This window comes from Cryptomeria japonica, chromosome 9 (assembly GCF_030272615.1).
Source record: "Cryptomeria japonica chromosome 9, Sugi_1.0, whole genome shotgun sequence".
In the NCBI taxonomy this organism is placed as follows: Eukaryota; Viridiplantae; Streptophyta; class Pinopsida; order Cupressales; family Cupressaceae; genus Cryptomeria; species Cryptomeria japonica.
In genome coordinates, this window is record NC_081413.1 from 629,574,730 (window position 1) to 629,594,930 (window position 20,201).

Genomic DNA, 20,201 nt, shown 5'->3' on the forward strand with positions numbered 1-20,201 from the left:
GCAGAATTGAGGATTGGATAGGTACAGCTGAGAGAATCCAAAAATTCTAAAAAATCTACGCACCAAAATCAAAAAATAACCACACCACTGTGAAGATCATGAAATTTTAGCCCATTTCAAAAAAAATTGCACTAAAAAAGGAGCAAAAATGAGCAAGATATGGCCTTTCAAAGTTGGACTGCAAAATTGAAAAGCCCAATGGAGAGGGGTTAAAAAATTTCAAAAAGTGCTGATGTGGTGCTGATGTCAGCAAGTCACTATATTAAATTTGATGGTCATATGACCGTCACAAAAACTTTGCCTCTTTGCTGACTGGGCGTCCGTACTGTACGGACTGTTGACTGTGCAGACCGTACGGATGATGTGGCACTATACGGACGACTGCATGGCTCTGTGACATGGCGTATAGGGGTACAATTTTCTCACGAGCCAGTGGCCACCTGCCACATGGTGGACGCGAGTGCCGCCTGGTTTAGGTGGTAGCCGGTGGAGGAGGTGCTGCCGGAGACGGGAGATCCCAGTGGGCCGGGAGCCGAGGACCGACGGCGGTGGATGAAGACCGGCAGGAGGGAGCTCAGTGGTGGCAGATCTCGGTGCGGGCAGCAGTGGGAGGACCTGCATGGCGGCGACAGCCGGTGATGTGTATGCAGCGCAGGTCACAGTGGAGATCGGCGGTGGCAGGAGGGAGCGGCGCTGCAAAACCTGCGACACGCAGGTACAGTGTACGGGGGGTCTACGGACCCCCAAACAAAAAGCCCTTTTTTTTAAAAAAAAAATTTGAAATTTTTTCGAAATTTTTATTTTTTTTTTTTGAAATTTTTATTTTTTTTTAAATTTCGAAATCCGTACGATAATAGCCAAAATGGGGAAAAAAATTTCTCACCAAAATAGGTCGACTTTATAGTCAAATTTTATGGAAACGGCCTCCCAGATTCAATGGTGATGTCTAAATCGCTGTATGATGCCCCCAAAAAATGAAGATCCCCAAATCCGAAAATAGAAGCCTTCCACGATGTCTCCAAAAATCGATCAATGAAGCCCCAATAGCTCTAATACCATGTAGGATTTTGCCAAGATCAAGGGCACAATGAAAAGCATAAAAGAGACAATAAGATGACAAGAACAAACTGTATTCTCATCAATATGCAAATGATCAACTGGATTAACCAATACAATGAATAGAGGCTTGTTTATATAGGCAAGGCCATATGGATGTATGAGCACATAAATATGACATGTGGCTCAATGAGAAACAAGGGTAGGTAAGAAATACTAAGGGTAGGTAGGAGAAATAATATAATATTCCACAAGAGGTGGATGACCCACCGAATGTGGAGTGTAACAGCAAAATAAGACCACAAAAGGTGGAATTTCTCCTACAAGCTCTATCCCTAAGTGCACACTTCCCTAAGTGTCTCAAATCCAAACTACGAAGAGATGCATTATCCTAAGTTAACTTAAGTAAGTGTAATAATATCCAAAATGAATATTTATTTACACCAACAGATATGAAGGTAAAGTATTTCTTGAGATCATCCACCATTCTCTTATAAGGCATCAGTTTCTCATCTCTTATCTGATATAGGTCATTGGTTTGGTTGATGATGAGTTGTGAATCTCCGTAGATGTGTAATTCAATAATCTTCCACTCGATGGCCAGCTTGATCCTGTTTACCAAAGCTTCATATTCTGCAATGTTGTTCATGCAAGGGAAGAGAATCTTGTAATCTTTTGGAATTGAGTATTTTTGGGGAGTAATAAAAAGTATCCCAGCACCAGAACCATGTTGAGTGAAAGACCCATCAAAGAACATCTTCCATGATTGTTTAGTAAGGTGCATGATTGATTCATCTGGGAATTCTATATGCAGAGGTTGATTGTCTTCAAGTAGAGCCTCAACAAGTTGATCTGCAATAACATATCCTTTGATGGCTTTACATTCCACATATTTGATATCAAATTCTGTAAGAACCATGACCCATTTAGCCAGTCTTCCTGTAAGCATTGCTTTACTGAGAAGATATTTGACTGGATCAATCATAGCTACTAGCTTAATAGAGTGTGCCAACATATAGTGCCTTAATTTTTGTGATGCAAAGACCAATGCTAAGCATGCTTTCTCTATTATAGTGTAGTTCATTTCATATGACACCAATGTTCTGCTGATGTAATAAATAGCTCGTTCCTTTTTATTGTCATCCTGTTGTGCCAGAAGTGCCCCCAGTGAAGTATCTATAGCTGATATGTACAAGATCAGTGGCTTACCTTGAATCGGTGGCATTAATATGGGTGGATTAGAAAGATATTCTTTGATTTGTTGTAAATTTTGTTCATAATCTGTATCCTAGTTGTATTGAATCCCTTTCCTTAATACCTTCATAAAGGGTTGAGCTTTGTCGGCTAGCTGAGATATAAAATGCCTTATTGACTGAAGATAGCCCTGTAAACTTCTCATTTGACTGATATTCTTGGGTGGAGGCATTTCCATTATATCTTGGACCTTTTCAAAGTCAACCTCAATTCCTTTTTTTGAAATTATGTAACCAAGCAATTTTCCTAATGTTACTCCAAATGCACACTTTTTAGGATTTAATCGGAGCTTGAATCTTTCAATTCTATCTAGTATGAGGCTTAGCTCTTGAATATGCGTAGATCTCTTCATAGTCTTTACCAAGGTGTCATCAACATAATCTTCCATGTTTTTATGCATCATATCACGGAAGATAGTCGTTACTACTCTTTAGTAAGTTGCTCTTGCATTCTTTAGACCAAACGGCATAACATTCTAGCAGAAGGTTCCCCATGCACATGTGAAAGTTGTCTTTTCTTGATCTTCAAGTGCTATCTTGATCTAATTGTAACCAAAGAATCCATCCATTAATGAATACATCTCATATCCAGTAGTCATATCTACTATCATGTCAATGTTGGGCAATGGAAAATCATCTTTCTGACATGCTTTGTTGAGATCCCTGAAGTCTGTGCAAACTCTAATAGATTTGTCTGCCTTTGATACACGTACTATGTTTGATATCCATTCTGCATAGTATATAGCTCTAATAAATCCATCTTTTAGCAATTTCTCTAGTTCAGCCTTGACTAGCAGTGCCACATGAGGATGCATCTTACAGAGTTTTTTCTTGACTGGTTTAACTCCTAGTATAATAGAGAGATGATGCATGATGAGATCAGGATTTAGTCCTGGCATATCTGAGTATGTCCATGCAAAGTTGATCTTTTTTTCTAAAAAAAGGTTGCTAAAACCTTTTAACTCTTCTACTGATAGTGATTGAGCTAAATGAATGATGTGTGTTGTCACTTGACTCCCAATGTTCACTGGATGAATTGGCTTGATCAATATGGAAGATCTCTCCTGGAAGTGACTTGGCAGTATATCAAGTATCTCACCTTTAAGCGCCTCAGAAAGGTTTTCACCTTTAGGTACATCCTTTATTTTCTCTTTTTTAGATTCTGACACCACCACAATGTGGTTTTCACTATCAAATCTTTTATTTTTATTTTTCTTGTTTTGGCGACTATGATACTTGGTATCCACTTCAATCATGTTTTCATTTTATTCGCTAGTGGAAGAGTACATGGGTTCAACTGCATTGAGATAATAGGCTAATGTATAGTCATTGGCAAAAGTAGGTAAATTCAAGAGTTGGTTATAAAGAGTACAATCAATCAATTCCGGATGCATTAAGGATAAGTTTGGAACATGCTCAAGGGAGTTCATGGTACTATCATCATGGCTTTGGATTGACCATTCGAGTTCCATAAGACTACCTTGCGTATGTGTCTCAAGACCAGGAAGAGTTACGACACGATTATCAAAATTCATGTTAGTATTTATTGGACCTAACCCAACCGACCTACTTCTAGCGTCATCACCTACTTCAGATTGGACTACATATCATGGTGTGACAGTAACAGGGTCAACAGACAGCATCTCAACATTCATGACAGAGTAATCATAATGTGTTGTTGAATAATCATTGTTATAAATAGAGCTCCTGTCTGAGTTATCAGAGTCATAAGATGAAGTTTCTGACTCATCTTCAATTGGCTTAGTAAAGGTATATATAGTATCAACACCCACATCTTTGATGCTACAAGTTCCTTCATGATTTGGTTCATTGATTGCTTGTATTTGACACACTTGTGAACATAACCTTGATGGTTCTGTTAATCCCTGTCATCCGTTCCATTCAACTTACTCTGGACTGATGACTGGTTCTATTTCTGTAGCTTCTAATTCTTCTTTTGTAGTTTTGTACCTGATTTGTCCTACCTCATTAGAGGGGGAGTTAGTAGGTGAATAAATTGCTTGTGTCCTTTCTTCCTCCAACTGTTGTTCATAGTCTTCTTGTCTTTTTAGTCTAATTTCTTCTATTTCCTTTTGCATTTTTTAGGTTTATCAACTCTTGTGCGTCATCTATGATATCACTAGATTCTTCAAGGGTTTCTGTAGTAGATGTATCTGAGATGTGGTCTGGACCCCATTCATACTCATTTGAATCAGTTTCTGAATCATCTACTTGTTGTTTTCCAGTATATATGACCGGAATGTTCAGCGGTGCAAACAATTCTCTAATTCTATATACTTCGTCTCTCATATCCTCTGGGACTTCTACTTCCTGTGGTATTATAGTTGATATAACTGGAACTTGATTACCATATGTTTCCTCTCTCTGGGTGGGCAATTCTTTTTGTTCATCATCACACTCTTCCTGAGTTTGTTGAGTATTAATTTCTTGTGTTGTTAAAGGTAGTACCTTTTTCTTCCACTTACGTTGATGGTGGGGGGTGTGCTTCTGATCTGATAACTTTCTTGGATCATATCCCAATCCAGCTTTATCATTGGCAGACTTAGTTTGTAACTGAATAGGTTTTACAATACCTTTTTGAAGTTTGCCTAGAGGACCAGTACCTGAATATCCCATGCGTTGAAGCATCTTATAGCCTAGACCATATTGTGTCAGAGAAATCTCACAATGTCGTATTTCCTTGTTTGCACTGTCTTCTTTGAAAAGTGACTTGAGAACATCATCCTCTTCTATTTCACTTGCAAGAGAAGTAGAGGACTGTATAAAAAGACTATCATACATGACTTTTGGAGTTGAAGTTTGTGGCTTCATAGCCTCTAATGGTTTTCCTGACTGTCTTGGTGATGGAGGAAGAGACATCAGTGAGAGTATAGGCTCTATTTTGTAGCCATCTATGCTAGTGTTTGTAATTTTCAATTTCTTTTGTAAATCTTTTAGCAAAGATTCTGAACTTTCAGCTATGGAGGCTTCTCTATTATGAGGAACAAAAGCATCAGCACTCTGCGTTAATGCATTGTAGGTATAGCTTGTATCGGTAGGAATACTGACTTCAACTCCATTATAAGGAAATTTCAAGCATTGATGATATGTAGATGGTACTACTTTCATTTCATGAATCCATGGCCTACTTAGTAAGATGTTGTATGAAATGTGAAGATCCAGGACTTGAAAAATGACATCTCTTTCTACAGGTCCTACCCTAATTGGTAATCACACCAGACCCTTAGAGGTTCTTTCTTCTTCATCATAAGCCTTGATTGTTATTTTCTTTGTTGGATTAATAATATTTGCAGAAAATCCTAGATGTGTCAGTGGATTGTATGTACAGATATTCAACCTAGCACCTCCATCTATCAAAACATGTTTAACTTGGTGTTTATGGATCATGGCTTCAATGTGTAATGGTTGGTTATGTGGGTGACTTAGTGAATTGTCATCTTCTTCAGAGAAAGTGAGGTAATGAGGTGAGGTTAGGTGACCCACCATAGATTGAAACCTATCTACATCTAAATCTTTAGGGACACTGGTGGTAACTAGAGCCTTGTCTAGGACCTCTCTATGAGCAGAAGAGATCTTAAGCAGTTCCAAAATGGAGATTTGAGCATTGGTTCTCTTCAATTGTTCGACAATACTATAGCCAGGAGAAGACGATGAAGCTAGTTGTTTTGATTTAGCCATGATTGTGTCTGTTTGTCTAATTAGTAGATTTGATGTTGTTTGATCAAAATTTGAGGAACTAGCTCCTGGGATAGTAATCTTCCTTTGAGCGTGAGTCACAGCATTAGCAGCTTGTGTTTGATTTTGGTGATCTGGGACTATGATCACATTGCAATATTCAGGTTGAGCATATTCAATCATATTGATCACATTATCATTGTTAGTGTAGGTATAATTGACTCTAGCTCCTCCCTTATATTTTGAGGAATCTCCTTGTTCATAAGTTGGTAAGGGATCCTTAAAGGCCTTATGATCAGCATTAGTTGCATGATTTCCAACAAAGATCTTTCTCGCGTCAATGAGATCTTGGATTTCATGTCGGAGTTTCATGAAGTTGTTTATGTTATGTCCCTTGTTCCAATGATATTCACATTATTCATTTTCTCTCCACCATTTGGGTCTAATTTATGGGTCATATGGTCTAGAATTGTCTGGCAATGTTATCAGATTATTTGCCAATAAGGTTTTAAAATCAGATTCATATGATTCATCTAGAGGAGTAAAATCACGCTTAGGTTTTGAAAGCCAAGGTTTTTCTTTAAACCATTCTCTTGTTTTCTTTGGGGGATTCTCTATTGTAGTTTCAGCTGCCTTGAGGGCTTGCATGCCACTGGCCAAGTTAAATATTGTTAATTTTGTTTTTTCTTGGACAGTATCTACCACTCCATCATAAACGACATTCTTGTTGCTATCTTTGCCATATTTCTAGTATTTACTCTTTTCTTTAGAGCTAGAACCTTGTGATTTTTCTTTCCAAAGTGATATATCTCCCTTTTTGATAAGCACGTCTTCCATTCTAAGGGCGTTATCTACTATTTTGTTGAATGAAGGGTGTACTTGCATCTAGACACTATACTTCAATTCAAGGACTAAGTTGTTGACAAAGATATGCACTTTCTCAAGATCTAGGATAGTTTGTGAATATCTAGAGAACATCTTTCTCCATCATTGGAGGAAAGTGAGAAAGGGTTCTCCTGTCTTTTGTCTGGTATTATAAAGCTCTATCATAGTGACTAGGTGATGAATGTTGTATGAGTATTGTTGTAAAAATAGTTGGATTAGTTCTTCAAACATTTTTATCCCTTTGAGTAGGCTTGCGAACCATTCCATTGCTTGACCCCCTAAAATCCTTGGGAAAAGGCGCATGAGGTACATTTGATTGTGCATGAACTCCATACAAGCGGCACAAAACTCTCTGAAATGATCTTGAGGATCTGAGGTACCATCATATTTGTCAAATTTTGGGATCTCAACTCGTGAAGGAAATAGAGACATGTAAAGGTTTTTGTCAAATGGGAATGGGCATATTGTGTCCAGATAATATTGTTTTGATGTTTTATCTTTGTCTTCTATTCTTGTGACCACAGTTTGTAATGCTTGCATTTTTTTGCTTATTTTCCCAATGGTGTCTCTTCCTCTTTAGTGACGAGGGCCTCCACATTATAACCGCCTCCACATTATAACCAGTAGAGAGTTTGGTGTCTTGCTTTGCTAATTCTAGGAAATAGTCTTCTTTTTCCCTAGCCATGATGACCTTCATCATTTTTTGAAATTCTTTATCATTCTGACATCTATGTACTTCGGCTTTAGGAGGTTCAGGAAGCTTAGATTCAGTCGATGAGGAATCGCTTTCAGTGGCATGATTGCTAAAGTCATCATGAGTATCTCGTTTATTAGCTTCTCTATCTTGTCTCTCTCCAGACATGGTGGGAGATAAGGGCTGAGCAAATATTGGTATGTCATAAACTAGTATCTGTGATGAGGACGGTTTATTGTAAAAGGGGTTTTCCACAAAGAATGGATTGTCTTTTGATGAAAAGGGGGTTTCTTTTTGTTTGTCTCTTTTGCTGCGAGAATTTTTGGTTTGAACAGGCATTTTATAACCGACAAGACCGAGAGCGAAATGTTTTGCAGAAGTCAAGATCAAATTGTAGCTGCTAGTTCGTTTAACGTAGTGATTGAGAGAAGTAACTAAGATCTGGTCTGGTTTTAGGAATGAACTATCCCATGTAAGATGTTATCTAAGTTAACTTAGGTTTGATAAGATGTTTTCTTGAACTAGCTTAAAGATGATCGACAAAATCGTGCAACGCAATGGCAGAGGTACACTATCAAGGTTGTTTATGCTCCGGAGGATGATAACTAGTTTTAGGCTTGTTGTGGAATATTTTGGACAGGTTTGACTATTCTGGAATAGCAAAATTAGAGACTTGTATGAAAGAATTTCTGAGACCGTGCGACAGTATAACAGATTTTAGGACGACAACAGTTCTGTTTCATACGAGTTGCTACCTAGTACCATACGACAAATGGGTAGGTCCCGAACGACAAAAGATTCAGTGAAGTTTTATCTTGTACGACACAGGATTTAGCTTAAATGACATACTGTTGGGTCTCGTACAATAGAGGATTGAGCTCGGATGACAAATTAGAAGACTCATACGACACAAAATATGGTGCAAGACGACAAATGATCAGGCTCATACAACTGTTAACAGGACAGAGACAAAAAATCTAAGTTTTTTAATGGTTGGGTATAACAATTGAGTATGACCAATTCTAAGGTGGACTGATATTTTGACTAGTATAGACTAGTTTTGACACGGATAGAGTTTTATCACTGAGTTGTTGATTTGTTTTCTCCAGTTTTTAGTATTTCAGTTTCAGTTTCAGGAATGAAAACACAAAAAACACGTAGTATAAATAGTAACTCCAATCACAACATGCAAACCCTATGGAAGTTGTCTTAGAGAAGAAAACCTTTTCTTGCTGACTTAGGTACACACCCAATAGCTGATCAAAATACGGTCGTTGAGTCTCACGCAATGGATTCTCAATACCGTATTAGCCGACTCTAAACACTAATGGGGGCACGATATGGCAAGTGCCTTGGGAGAGTTACTATCTCTCTTGCACAAAGATTATCAACCTTTCAGAGGTGAATCAGGTAGCTTCTAATTTTAATTGGATCTAGTAAGGGTTTCATTCGATGCGTCAAGGTATAAAATCAATTAAGATCTCTCCTGGCCTTGAAAACCAAGGTTCAATATACCCAAAGGTACTGAGGAGAGCTATTCCCAAGCACTGTCGTTGACTTGATTTTCATCAAATCATGTTTATTTTATAGTGGGTTGGAGTACTTGGCATTTAATCATTCCCACTTAGGTCATTCCCCTCACACCAACTGTAACAGCTTTAAGAGTTTTTCAACCCCTCGGGAGGGCAGGCTTGCAAAAGATGTACAAATATCAAACAAAGAAAAAGCCTCAAGGGTCTAGATTTATGATTGTCTTAGAAAGACAAGAGCATACTCTCCTACCTCTCAGAATTTTCCAAAAAAAACACAAAAGACAGATTTGTTCATTACCCAAATAGCAAGTTAGGTGCCTAAAAAATTAAAGAATACACGATGTTTAATTGATTTCTCTTTAGGCAACCTGCAAAAACAACGCATTAGTAGTCATGTTGTTTTTATTCTTTGAAAGGCGTATGTTTGATTGATAAATTCTTTGACAAGCATCCTGCAAGAAACTGGTCAAGCTGTGAAAATACCAAGCAGACAAAAGACAATTCAGGGTTTAGCGTCAGTATAATCAAAATTTAATTCAAGAAAAACCCTGAAAAGTGAAACTTGCTTTTATTCTAACAAAGAACAAAATTGTACGACAATTCTCATAAAATGGAACAATAGAAAACTTTTATCGTACGAGTCAGAAATCAATAAAGAATGACAGAAGATAACAGAATTAGTATGTCGTACGAGTCTATATTATGATTCGTACGACAATTTATAGGATATAATATTGTGTCGTACGATAAACTGAAAGGTTCAATATAATGTCGTACAATGTAGTGAAACTGCTCGTACGATATTTCACAGAGACTGTATGGATGAAACTTGCAGGATAAAAAGAATGATTCTGAGGTCGAAAAAGTAGTTTTCTGCCCCACGATGGATGCCAAAAGTGTGTGTGTGAAAAGTGGACCTGTATCTATAAGCACAACACTTCAATCAAGTCATTACATGCATGGTTAGATAGATATAAATATGAATATGAAAACCATAAGAAATCGACCTATTGCCTTCTAAAAGATGCGAGTATAAGATTGCTCTCAGATTTGTATAAGCAATCCAGTGACTAGACAATACCAAGACAAAGGATTTTAATCTATATGAGCATGATATTAATGCTAGATGGATGCAAGATTAATCTAATAAGATTTAAGCAATAAATAAGATAAATGATCTAAATATGTATGCAATACTCTCAATGAACCTAGAGAAAAAAATAGTATAATAACAATATATTCCCCAGGAATTTTTTGAATGAGAGATGAGAGCCTGAATTTATAGAAAATTCAGAAAGAAACCAAAGGCTGAGATCAAATGATGATGAGCGGTCAAGATTTTCCAAGAGGAAGCACAATCCAGGTGAATTGATGTGATTGGATGCTTTTCTCAGTTTTAAAGGAAATTGAACTAAAATTAAGATTAAATCAAGAAAAAACTGATGTAATCTCTATTTCATTCAATTTTAATATTTAATTGCTTTCTTTGAGATTATTTATCAATCTTTAATTTGTTTTTTCAAGATTATCTCCAATTGATTTCTTTTCTCAATTTTTAATTCTTTTTTGGTCAATTAATTCCTTTTTTGATTTATTTCCATTTTTGAAGATTTGTGCTCATAATTTCCAATTCCTCTTTCTTGATTTGTTTCCTTTTTTGAAGATTTGTCGCAAATTGATTTATTTAATCAAATCAATTCCTCTTTTTGATGATTTAATGACAAACTGATTTATTTAATTAAACATGCTAGGATATTTAATTAAATAAATAAGATAATTGTTTAAAATAATTTACTTGGAATGATCAATTAATTAAATAATTATTGAGTGATTGATTTTCCAAGTGACATTTGATGATTAAAGAATTAATTAATTGTGTGCTCAAGATTTGTTTAATTGCCATGTGACATTTGATGATTAAAAAATTAATTAATTATGTGCTCAAGATTTATTTAATTGCCTTTGGTTAGGACCTTGGTGACATTGTTGAGATTAGGGGCTCATGGTTTAGATGACCAATTTTAGGGTATTACAGGTGAACCATATAACCTGTCGGTGAGCATATACCGATGATTGTGCATAAGTCACTTACCTTGCGGGTGAACACAATGTGTTGGTTCAACAGTAAACTAATATAACCATAGTGCCAAATCAAAAATGTAGATCTCCAGAAGGATAAGTGTTGATATCAATGACAAAACCAATGCAACACATCCATAATACTAACAATCATAAGATTAGAAGAAGATTTCATATAGTCATGTGTGAGCAAATGAGACTCCAATTTATAGATTGGAGGAGGCCAATGGAGGGCCAAGATTGATTTTGGTAAGAAGGTTTGAGATTGATTTGGGCTAGAAGACATGGATCAAGGTGTATTGGGAGAATAAAAAGGAATATAAAATTCCTTGGGGAAAGGAGAGAGGAATTCAAAATTCCAGAATAAAGGATCTGTGGGAAGACTAAATGGGTAGAGGAATTAAAAATTCCTTTGGAAGAGGATGCATGGGGAGATTCAAGGAATTTGAATTTCCTTGAAAGGATCAAAGGTGATGTGACATGAGTGGAAGATTATAAAATTGGAGAAGAATGATAATTATGATTAAGGAAGAATTAATTAGGCTAAGTGGGGATTAGAAAAAGTGATTTGTAGGAATCACATGACTTAAGTTAATTAATTATAGTTAATTAACTAAGAGGAATTAATAAGACTTAATGATTTGGTTGACTTTAGAAGAATAGGTAAATAATTAATTTATTTGATAAATTAATTATTGGACTATAGTGACAAGATTGATTAAATTTGATTTAATTAACCTTAACAAGAAAGGACTTAACACATTTAAATTGGTTAATTATGATGACATGCTTAAATTAATTAAATATTAAGTTTATTAATTTTAGGTGTCTACATTTTTCCCCTCTTTGATATAGTGTCATGAAGTGATTTTATATCAAAGAAGAGTAAAACATAGTGGATGATGGGGATAAGGACTGGTATCTTGATGCCCCAATCATGAGATGAGGAAGAATGGTGAGGAAGGATGAAGGAAGTATTGGTATGCCCCCTTGAGAGGACAGGCGAGTTCAAAGAACATGAGTGTGCTCTCGAAATGGATTAGAAGACTAAATAATGAAAGAATGGAGATGATGAAAGAAGGAATAAATAAATTGGAGCCTCTGATATGGGTGAATGAAATGAAGTAGATAGGGATTTTTGCTATGCAGATATGGAGAGCAAACCTATTTTTTGATATTGCCATAGATTATCTACACCATTGATTATAGGAATCAGGATGTTTTGAAAATATGAGGCGTGGACTAGACTCTCAAACAATAGGTAGCTTTGTGTACACAAGTTTGCAAACATCGATGATGATGTAAATGCGAGACTATAGGATCATACGAGAGACACCATCAAGCATGCCCATACCACAAAAACAATGCCCCATTATACACCAAACAAGACATGCCGAGATATAGGGTGATCAGGGAAACCCTAAACACATATAGTCCTGGGACGCAAGATGAAAATCAAAGTGACAAGCTCAATCACGACATCTCTTGCCAAGAGTGGGACATGGATTTGGTTAGGTTACCAGACATGGGAAGGATGCATCTCGATGGTTAAGAAGATGGATTTGGATAAACTGCCAGACATGGGAAGGATGCATCCCGATGGGCAAGGTACGGGTAGATTGATAGATGTAAGAGACAAGATGGTGTGCAGGATCTCTAGGTGAGAGGATTGCCACTTGGATTTGGTTAACATAATATGGATGGGTGTTTGGATTACGTGTGAGTTAGCATAAGCTTAGATAGATGGGAAAAGCTCAGTGTGATGGGGGTTATAAATGGATTGGATAAAATGGGAGGAGGATAAATGATTGAATAGGATTGGATGGGATGGGTAATATGATATGAAATGATGGGATTGGTTTGTGGATATAGGATAAATTTAGGGGGAGAAATTACAACATCAAGACCAAAGGTAGGAATGAGGGATGAATTTGGATAAGATGAGGAATATGATATGGAGGATATGGATAGGATAGTCAAGACCAAAGATAGGAAAGGAGGATGGACTTAGATAGGATGAGGATAGAGGATAATGCAAATGACAGGACAACATGGATGAATCTTTCCCCAAAGTGTAGAGTGCAAGAATATGGAGGGACTACACATGATGCCTTTTTCAGGCATCTAGTTTTGTGGATAGTATATATGCTATAATAAAGTGAGAAGGATAAGAGATACAAGATGAACTGGGATTGACTTGGTAAATGGGTTGGGATGGGAGACATGGATAGGTGAAAGTTGGATAATTTTGAGGGATGCATAAGCTAGATGTGGATGGTTGATAGGGTGATCCAAGAACTTCAATGATAATTTCTCGTATAAGGCTTTGAAGTTTGGATATGGATTTTGGGTAGCCATGTAACCTCAAAATGTTGAGAATGGGGGGATAAGTTGGGATTAGATAGACTTGATCAAAAAAAAAAGTAATGATGTTCAATGAAGATGAGGACTAGGACTTAGTAACTTTAGATTGGATTGATGGATTGATTGATTTGATTTGATTTGATTTGCTTGGATCGATTTAAATTTGATTAGATTGGATTGATTCTTAGGTTAGGTCAAGATTGATTTGGATGAAACCTTAGCCCTTGGATTAGGACTTAAGTGAGATGTGAAAGGATCCAAATGATTAAACCTTCTTCTACTTAGGGTGGACTTACGTGCCTAAGCAAAATAGGGCAAATGATCCAAATGATTAAGCCTTCTTCTACTTAGGGTGGACTTGCATGCCTAAGCAAAATAGGGCAAAAGGATCCAAATGATTAAGCCTTCTTTTACTTAGGGTGGACTTGTGTGCCCAAGAAAAATAGGACAAAGGATCCAAATGATTAAGCCTTCTTCTACTTAGGGTGGACTTGCGTGCTTAAGAAAAATATGGCAAAGGATCCAAATGATTAAGCCTTCTAATATATATTTACCAAAATCAATTCGGTCTGTTTCAGAATCTCTATACATTTAATTCCTCCATAACTAGAATTTATGGAACTTTTTATATGTTGTACATAATTTTCAATACAATTATATATTATCTCATCTTCTCGTAGATCTTCAGAATAATCCCTTTCTTCAAACCAAAGGGAACAATGGTTTTGCGTAAAACCAAGTCTAAAACCAAGTGGATTTATTTTGTTTCCCATACATTTTTTTTTAAGTACTTTTTTGCAAGTAGTAGTATATTTGTGACATAAATGGATTATGCTTTCATCTATTTGGATATTTTATTTCTATGTTTTTACCATAATTGAGTTAGAGTCAATTACATCCTCCAATGTAATACTTATATGACAAGTGGGTTTCTGTATTGGATAACCACGTCCCTGAGCTCTAGGTCAAAATCTTTTGAAAATAGGACCTTCATTCACTTCAGCCATAAGGACAAATAAAAATCCCTTATCTATACCCATATTGTGATATGCATTTGCGGCTACAGAACGAAGTACTTTTAATATGGGATAACATGCTCTATGAGGCATCCAATTCAGTATCGAAAGTGCCTCCATATAGGTACAACCACGAAGTTGATGAGCTACTCTACGTGCTTTATTAGAAGACATACGTACATGTTTAGCTACAGCTCGTATTTTTCTAGTTGAAGCCCTATTTATTAATTTCATCTTCATCCTCCACAATGAATTAATGTATACTATTTACAACGATACTTTTTCTCATTTCTCTCTTTTATTTTTTATTTTGTTTTTTGTTTTTTAATTTTTTATCCTTTTTCGCATGTCGCTGGAAAATGGAAGTAGGTACAAATTCTCCTAATTTGTGGTTTATCATACCATTTGATATAAAAATGGGTAAATGTGACTTTCCATTATGAACAGCAATGGTATGACCAATCATTGCAGGTACAATGGCAGATCTCCGAGACCAGGTTACTATTATCCTCTTCTCTTTATTCATATTTAGATTATCTATTTTACTCAACAAATCATTAGATACAAAAGTATTTTTTCTTAGTGAATGTGCCATGGTTAATTACCTTTCTTTTTATTGATAGAAAAAAAATGGATTTCCAACTATTCTTACTTAAGTCGACAAAGGATTGAAACATCACTATATTTATTTCTTTTCTGACTCTTTTTTCCAAGTGCGCTATAGCCCCAAGGGGTCAGGGGTTTTTTTCTACCAATTGGAGCTCTTCCTTCACCACCCCCATGAGGATGATCCACAGCATTCATAACTACTCCTCTTACTTTAGGACGTTTACCCAGCCAATGCTTTGACCCAGCTTTACTTAAAGTTCTATTTTTCCATTTAACATTGCCTACTTGTCCAATTGTTGCTGAGCAGTTCTTAGATATTAAACGAACCTCCCCCAATGGTAATCTTAATGTGGTCAATCGACCTTCTTTTGCGATCAATTATATCATAGCACCCGCTACTCTAGCTAATTGTCCACCTTTTCCGACTTGTACTTTGACATTATGTATAGTCATGCCTAAAGGTATATTATTAAATTGCTAATTGGACTTCGTAAAAATACTTCTTTTATTATACAAAAAAAATGGAATGAAAAAATCTGTTTCATTTTTATTATCCTTTATTTATATCTAGACCAAAAAGAAGATATTGTTATAGGAGTCTATTCATCGCACATATGCTTCAAATAGTATTGTAACCATCGAAGTAAAACAAAAACCTACAGGATCGATTATAACCAGATAAAGACAAGTAAATCCCTTATGAATTTCAAATGAATTGAAGGTCTTTCACAAAGAAATGTATCGTTCAAAAGGGAGGAGACTACTCACTAATTCCATATTTATGTCATAATACGAATTGTAAACCAATAATTGAATTCACTTGGAACTTGAACAAAGAGTAACTATTTAGTTTGAATAAAGAGCAAAAAACTTTTTTTTTTCATAATGATACATAATCACTTTCCATTTCGGTATAGTTACTTGAGCTGGATGAGAGGAAACTTTCATGTCTGATTCTGAGGGGGGGAAACAGATTAGAAAAACCTATCCAAATGTTTGTATTACTAGGCCCACAGCTAAAAAGCCAACTTTATTGCGATTTCAGGGTTTACGTCCATCTAAGTATGAATCTTGGGCAAAAAATATTGCTTATTATATCCTTTAAAACTCTCTAATCAAAATTCATTGAAAGCTTCTTTTTACAAAGCAAATACATTTGAATTTTTAGATTATTTACACCGTCCTCGTTTAAATTATAAAAAAAGATTAGCTTCTTACATGGAGAGGATTCATATCAAAAATAAGAATGTAACATATGGACAATTATTAAATTTAGTTCCCAATTTAGTTCTAATTCATAACAATCTCTTTTCTTTATGTATTGGTGAGATGAGAGTTGTGTACTCAAAGAAAGAAACTATCTCACTCATAAAGTCACAAGTAAATCGATTATTGGATCAATGTTTACGTGACCAAGCGCTAATCCTTGATTTGCATTAATCATCTAATTTACTTAATAAATTGAACTCTATTATTCATAGTAATATAGATTTTTTATCGATTGAGGATATTTATAAAACTCCTTTAATAAGCCCACAAATTGTCAATTTTGACAAAAACTCTTGCTATCCTTTTTTAAATAGTTCAGATTCAGAAGAAAACACCTGTAACCAATATTTTAAAAACAATTTTAGTTCCAACATAGATCTTATTCAAACTTCTTACCAAGATGATCTACTGTCCAAAATATCTTTGTGAATGAATCAATTTGCAAAAAAAGAAAAATATAGTTCAACAGAAAGTTTGAACCACATAATGGAAGACAAAACCATAGGTGACTTTTTCAATAAAGAAAAAATAGAGTTTTTCTTTTCAGAACTAAAGTTCTTAGTTTCTTTTAAGACCCTTCAAATAAATATTCTTTTTGAGAAATGGGTTCTGTTTCAAACATATAGGGCATGGTTATGGCTTTTTCCTTCCATGGGTTGGAAATATACTAAAAATATGTTTTTAGTTACTTTTTCGGAAATACCAATAAATAGTAGTGATCAGTTGGTATCAATCTTGCACAATATTAAGCAAAATTCGGATCACAATTTGGATATTTTGTGGGCACTTTATCATCAATTTTGGAGACTTCTAAAGTGGGAATTTAGAGAGAAAATTCTCCTGAAATTGAATCTTTTGTTATCCCATTTGGATGTTTCCAATTTATTGAAAAATAAATAAAACAGTAGTTGAGGGAAAGGATACGTCAATATCATTTGATACATGGAAATATATACTCAATGTTTGGGAATATGATATTTTTCTTTGTATCTTCATTGGATTTTTCTTTTATATTTCTTGCATAATTCCCTTATTGTTGGTTCAGTTTTATAGGAACTTCTATCTCATCAAATTTTTGCAGTATAATTACTCCAGCTTTAATGGAGTAGGAGAAATGAATAGATCTTTTAGAATGCTTAGAAATTTTTCTAATTTAAATTGGTATGGTTCTTGGCTTACATTTCTGGACTATACCGAGATGGAATTGGATCCCGATGATATAGGATTATTGCTACTATTGAAAATTTGGTATGTCAAAAATATTAAATGGTGTTTAAAAGACTCTAGTCAATTTCACTCAATTGTAAAAATAATTTTGTACGAATTTGAAGTGGATGATTTCCTTTTGAGAGAAAATAGATTGTTTTTAGTACAAGAACAAATCTCTTACTTTGAATCGAAGTTAACTCCCCCTATTGGTTTCTTTCATGAATATTTTGAAAAAAGAGAATTGTCAGGACTTCTTTACTTTCGATATTTAGCTGAATTTATTCAGCTAGGCCTAACTCATAGAATAGGCCTAATGAACTCCGAATTAAATTCATTGCTTTTAGCAGAAATGCCGATCTTCACTGCTTTTTATCAGAAGATTACTTCAATGCCAATTCACTCATCTTTATCTGACCAAGTGAGATTTTACCCACTCTACCCGGTACCGTCCCTTTTGAATCGAATTTTGCTAATAGAGCCTAAGGAAACTGGATGATCATACTTGGCTAAAAGTTTAGCAACAAATTCTTATTTACCTTTAATAAGAATATCTCCTAAAAGTTTTTTGAGGCAGCAGAAACTTTTGTCTCGCTATGAACCCGAGTATACATCTTCAACTAAAAAATCATACCTTGAGCATGAAAATATCCTTAGGTCTCTCGGCTGGTCAGGCAGGCCAAAAGACATATATGAAAAAGACCATTATGATAGAAAACCCCATAAGTTTTTGTATGACCGAGTAGAGGATCCTAACCCTCCAGAGTATTTTGCGAGAAGAATAATCCAATTTGTGTTTGCACTCAAATTGGCAAAATTGATGTCTCCTTGCGTCATATGGATTCCAAGCATTCATGAACTGAATGATTATTTCTTCCTTATTTCATTATTGATAGAACTCCTCAGGGATCCATATAATGCGATTGATGGTGAAAAAGAAACCACCATCAAAAAAAATATTGTTGTTATTGCTTCAACTCATATTCCAAAAGATACTTGGAAAATGGGTCGATTATTCAGGTCATTCTGTTATTGTGGTAGGTCCCCTTCTCACACTATATCAATGTGGATTGCCCCAAGAAATCGCAATAGAGCTTTTTCAAGCATTAATTTGTGATTTGGTTGAATGACAGATTGCTCCCAATCTAAGAGCTGCTAAATTTTTAATTCGAGATAGGGAACCTATTATATGGAACATACTTAAATAGATTATGTAAAAACATCCCATATTGTTAAATCGAGCACCCACCTTACAGAGATTAGGAATACAAGCATTTATACCTATTTTAATAAATGAACATGCCATTCTGTTACACCCATCGGTTTGTGCAGGATTTAATGTGGACTTTGATGGAGATCAAATGGCTGTCCACGTACCTTTATCTATGGAAGCTCAAGTAGAAGCTCATTTACTTATGTTTTCTCATCTCAATCTTATCTCTCGAACCATAGGAGATCCTATTTGTGTACCGACTCAAGATATGATTCTAGGACTTTATAGACCAACTCTTCAAAAAAAACTAGGGTATTTATGAAAATAGGTACCATCCAAATAGCTCAAAAAAGAAGATTGTCTCGCCTTCGTTTTATAGCTATGATGATGCGCTTAAATCTTATGAACAAAAACAAATTGATTTAGACAGTCCTTTATGGCTTCGATGGGGGAGAGAGATAGATACCTCTATTATTAATTCAGTAAACCGAGAACTTCCTATCAAAGTTCAATATGAATGTTTAGGTACCTTCTACGAAATCTATGATCATTTTCAAATAAGAAAAGGTAGAGTGGGGGAAATACTTAATAAATACATTCAAACAACCATTGGTCACATTCATTTAAATCGAGAAATAGAAGAAGCTATAAAAGGCTTGTGGACTTATGATATCCGACAAGAAATGTTACTATTCAAAATTTAATGTTATTAATCTTACGCTTATCTCATTGATGCAGATATAAAGATCAAGGGAGCCTCCCAGCTTAAACCCATTGCTTAATTCTACTCCCCAAAATAAAATGGGGATATCTTATTCTTATGGCACAAAATCCCATCAAATTTATCCATCCCTTTCCCTTTGAAGTGCCCTTTTTTAATAAAGGGATGGATAAATTGTTTATGAAGCACCTTATTAGAAGATTCGTAAATCAATTTGGAATGACATATACATCACATAGATTAGATCAACTGAAGATTTTAGGTTTCCAGCAAGCTACTGACGCAGCTATTTCATTAGGAATTGATTATCTTTTAACAACACGATCTAAAGCATGGCTTATCCAAGATGTGCAACAATGAGGGTTTGCTTCAGAAAGACATCATGATTATGGGAATTTACATGCAGTAGAAAAATTACGTCAATTGATTGAGGTATGGCATGCTACCAATGAATATTTGAGACGAGAACTGAATCTGAATTTTAGGATGACTGATCCTCTTAATCTAGTACATATGATGTCCTTTTCAGGAGCTAGAGGAAGTACATCCCAGGTTCACCAATTAGTAGGTATGAGAGGATTAATGTTAGATCCTCGAGGAAAAATTGT

General features: G+C 35.4%; 1 pseudogene; it reads left to right on the top strand.

Annotated features, from left to right (window-relative positions):
* Positions 1–619: 619 nt before the first annotated feature.
* On the top strand, positions 620–19,576 carry LOC131063683 (DNA-directed RNA polymerase subunit beta'-like; annotated as a pseudogene).
* The last annotated feature ends 625 nt before the right edge of the window (positions 19,577–20,201 follow it).